The sequence below is a fragment of the Jaculus jaculus genome, chromosome 14 (assembly GCF_020740685.1).
Source record: "Jaculus jaculus isolate mJacJac1 chromosome 14, mJacJac1.mat.Y.cur, whole genome shotgun sequence".
In the NCBI taxonomy this organism is placed as follows: domain Eukaryota; kingdom Metazoa; phylum Chordata; class Mammalia; order Rodentia; family Dipodidae; genus Jaculus; species Jaculus jaculus.
In genome coordinates, this window is record NC_059115.1 from 11231232 (window position 1) to 11236228 (window position 4997).

Here is a 4997-nt window from a genome sequence, read left to right on the forward strand (position 1 = left end):
CCTAAATTTTCTTCCAGTAGTATTTGAGTTTCTTGTCTTCCTACGGTTTCATGAGAGTTTTAATACATGAATATACTGTAATTTGATCACAATTCTCTGACATTACACTTGCCTGTATTTTACTGTTCATCCTCCTTTTCCCTGATAGTCCTATTTCTTTTTTGATATCTCTCTCTTTTCCCACCATCTTCACCTATGTAAAAATATAAAAATGTTGACATTCGCAATATTGTGTGGGTGCTGCATTGGTAGCAGCAGTGCACAGCTGCTCTAAGGACATGGATGCGCTGGTCACGTAAGGTCTGATCCACAGCGTCTCAATGTTCCTTAGTGCTTGAAGACCTGATTAGGAGATCTCACCTAGTGCTGAGCTCTCCACAAACTTTTCCTCTCAACTTTGAAAATGATTCATCTCCTTAGTGTCAACAAGCATTTATAAATGAAGTGTCTATGGTTCACTGTGACAATAGTTTTAATGTTCTTTTTTTTTTTTTTTTTTTTTTTTGGTTTTTTGAGGTAGGGTCTCACACTGGCTCAGGCTGACCTGGAATTCACTATGTAGTCTCAGGGTGGCCTCGAACTCACGGTGATCCTCCTACCTCTGCCTCCCAAGTGCTGGGATAAAAGGCGTGCGCCACCACACCCGGCTGTTTTAATGTTCTTTACACTACCTCCCCCTTAATGTTTCTCAATCACACTAGGTACAAATAGATGTCACACTAGTTCAGAAAACTCAAGTGGAACATTTTTTTTCTTAGTACATGAAGGAATGTTAAGTCTTGATCAGTAGTTATTTCCCTCTGCAATAAAAAAAAAAAAAAAACTTAGACAGCTCAGGGAAATTTGTGGAGGAGGTGTTGGAAAGATTCTTAGAACCCCAAGTTGGCACATATGGACAGAGACATTGCTTCATCCCCATAACTGATGGCTTCTCCCATAATGCATGACCCAGAATCCCCAATGAGAAGAGTCACTTTTGAGACAGGTAGGAGGCTAACAATAGTACCTATCTTAAGTTCAATGCATATAGAGATATTGTTACTTAAGACATATTTTATGCCCTAGAAAATCATCTTAAATTGCTATTCTGCTTCCAGTTTGGGGGTAATTGGGACTTACATTGGTATACTGTCTAGCCAAAGTTGTTATAAAGCACAGATGATAAGTTTTTATGCTGTCTTATCTTTTCCTGGCTCACAATTTCTAAATTAAGTCATTTGACTTTAAGTTACTGATAAAATGATTGATAAAATATTGTTTTCAAGGCTACTAAAATGTTCTGCCTATACTTACAACTGAAAGATTATTTAAAAAAAAATACAATGTACAGCTTTCTATGTCCCAGATATATTACACTGTCACCTGGCAAACAAACTTAAATATTAATCAGAATGATTTTAAACTATTATGTCATTCTCTAACCAGATCTGCTATGCTAACCAGATATGATCTGCACCATTTTTTCACTAATTTGTTTTGCTAAGCAGATACATACAGTCTCTCTGAACTTGTAATAACCATATGTAGAAGTCAAAATCAATTGGAAACATTGGAGTTAAAAGGATAACCAATATTTAAGTTCCTGCTCATAGGGTCAGAAGGCCATAGGAGATGATGGGACAGTACTAATTTCTAGTTTCTGATAAGTTACCTGTATTCCTGATCAGAGAAGATATGGAGACCCAGAGATGAATTACAAGTTAGTGTATTTGCAACTGGAGCGTCACATCAAGGAAAATAAGTCCTCCAGGCTTCCCAAAAGAGGGAGGGCCACTTTGTCAGCACAGCTTTGACTTACCTTATCAGATAACAATACTGACAGTCATTGAACTCCTCACAGATCCCTAAAAGTCTCTCATACAGTGTTATTATTGACCTCCAAAGTATACAGTTAATTCTAGTAGCCTATATGGTCTTAATCACCCAGTAAGAATAGTATAACTGCAATATAAATAAAGATTCAATCTAATAGGCTCCCCAATCTGGTGCTGGCTTACAATACTAAACTCTAACACTAACTCATGCCTCCTGCCTCTGTCTGTACTGGATGACTTGTGAACTTCACTTATCTTGACTCAAGCTCCTCTCACTTGTCTTAGCCAGAATCAGAGCTATTCCTCAGGCCCCCTCCTTCCTCAGCCTCTTCCCTATCTCAGCAAGGGATAAGTACACCGCCACCCAAATGGGCACTCTCAAACTTAAACTCTCTTGTGTTCTTACTCTTCCCCTGATCCCAAAATGCCCCTCTGCCTCCTCTATTCCCTCAAGGCCTCTATTCCTTGTTTCTGAATGCTGATCTTCCCTTATGCCTGGGATCTTAATGTCATAGCTGTTGACAAGAGTAACAAGCTCCTTTATTCTCCCTTCTGTCTTTTCACAGTTTGTACAGAGCCCGTCTCCCTCACATTCTTTATAACAGGTGTCTGCAGTGACTACCCTGAAGCAAGCTCAATATAGGTATGGTAAAAGAGAAGTCTCTATCTCAATCAGGAGCAAGTCATAATAATGTACTGCAGTGACACTATTGATCTCACCTCTCTGCCAACTCTAGCCACCATGAAAGTGCCTCCTCATCACCTGCCCTGAAGGAAGACCCATTGACTGGACTATCCAGCTTCTCCAATAAGAACTCATCACCCTTGTGGTTAGCATGAAAAAGTTAACCTTCATCTCTTATCATTAACAAAAGGCTGGATGTTACAGTGGGACAGGCTCCCAAAAATTGTGTCACTGAGGAGAGCGGGATGATGGCAAAGAGTTAGACACATTCCTCAAGAAACTGAATAGCTGTCAACCCTTCCTGGCCCAACAATGGCCCCCAGGTCACGATTTCCTACCTCCTTGTAAGTCACCTCATCACTGTTCTCATGTCATACCCTGGATACCTTAGACCTCTCTTTAAAAACCCTTTTTTACTATTATTAAATTTTTGCCTTCCTCACTTGCCCCAGCTGAACAGCCCTATAAAGCCCACTATCTGAAATCTCAGGTTGGTTGTTCTCTTCTCTTCAGAGTCAGGCTTGGAAGCTCGTGTTTTTCCCAAATAAGAGCTTTCATCTCTGCCTCAAATAAAAAAGAGTTGTAGAAAGGTCTTAAGAGCTGAGGCCAGTACTCATCCATAGACAGATAGGATATACAGGTCTCAGTTCTATAACAATATGTAATACAATTCTATCACAAACCAAATATACAGGACAAAAATTATTTACTTGGGCTTCTAGTAAGTGACCTAATTTCCTGTACTCAGTAGTAACCAAGGCTGCAGGAGCTAGGATGACTTTCCTCAGCTAGTGGACTTCACAATCAAAGTGCCGGTGTCTTCTAGTGCAGTATATTCATGGTAGAGTATTGATTCTGATGAAAAACTTTGATGTCAACAAGGTACTTGAATACAGAGTCTGAAGAGCTCTCGTATATTCAGGGCAGAGCCTTGATTCTGAGGGAAAAGTTGAATTTCTGGTAGGTACTCAAATGCTTGGTTGAAGAGCTCTTGTTGAAATGGTATTTTCCTCAGTGGTATTTTTGGATTTATTCTCCAAATCCACTTGGTGCAGGTCACTCTGATGAATGCAGTCTCAGTCTTGACATATCCATCTGTGCATTCCCTGAGTACCATCAATCTTTCCTCATCCTCACTGCTGCAGCCTGCATTCACTCCACTCCCTCCACAACCCAGGCACCATGTCCGTCCCTCAGTCACTGCCACACACAGCACACGCCATGCACACATAGAATCCCTGCTCCTCTGAGAACAGTGACCCACCTGTACCTTCTGTACTATGGTTCCTGCTTTCTCAGGCTAAGTGAGCCCCTACCCTTAGATTAAGGATCCACCCAGACCTGCTGCAGAGCCATCATCTTGCCCTGCCACGTTGAGCATCCACTCAGATGTGCTGCTTCTGAAATACTGTCTATTTACCTTTGACAACTAACCCTCATTGAGTCCATGGAAAAAGCTTATTACCCACAAACCATGAAGCTGTTAAGCATCCAAAACTAGTGCTTCTCTCTCTTACATTCCTGCTTTCCTCTGTGGAGTCTTCAAAAAAGGGGAGGTTGTTTAAATGTACCAAGGGGTAAGGAAATTATTGCTAGTCACATGATCAGACACCTTGGCTCTTAATCATAAAAGAAAAGAAACCCTAAAGGAAAGGAGGAAACCAGCAAGAAGAGTGGCTGCTTGAGCCTCCTTACAGCTCTTACATTGTTAAGACTTATTGTTCCCTTCTTCATGGAAATTCTACACACAAAAGGAGAACCACCCATTCCAGACCACATACCCTTTCTCGGAGCTCCACCCTTTGAAGAACTTAAGGCCCTCCCATATCTTATTCCATGTCGGGATGACACATACGCCAAGTGTCCTTCTCCTCCTAAGATCCGACTTTCATTTTAATAGAGTGTCTTCTGTGGAATCAGGAAGGGAGACACACCTGGAAGTCAAGTGACCTGGGATGAGGAAACAATGACTTAACCACCATTAAAACTCTGGAAAAGTGAAAACTGCAGAAATCCCTGTCTGTGGATGACTCTCAGGGAGAGGTCCATGAGTAACTCCCAGTGTTCAGTCACAAAGGTGTCTTGAAACTTGTAATGTGGGTTCCAGGGCTGTTTTGAGTGCCTTCCTGAAGAGGGAGACCTTGTCTTATTGCTGGATTTAGGATTTCTCTGCCCCTTCTGAAGTTCTGTCCTTCTGAAGCTCTTCCCACAGGTTTTAGCATGTTCCTATGGTAACTAGAAACAGACCTTACAGTTGCCTGGCTACAAGAACTGAAAATAAATAGTCAGTCATGATGTCACAATACTCCGGGTAGACCAAGCACTACTTGGTTCAGGTTTTGGCAATCCTGGTCTGGTGTTCGGACATTGAAACCTGGACTGGGAGGCTAGGGAGGAGGAGTACAACCAAGGACCAGGAAACAACAATCAGAAGCAAGCTGGAATCATAGACTAAGGAAGAACTAAGAACAGGGAAAGCATAAACGGCTGATGTCCCC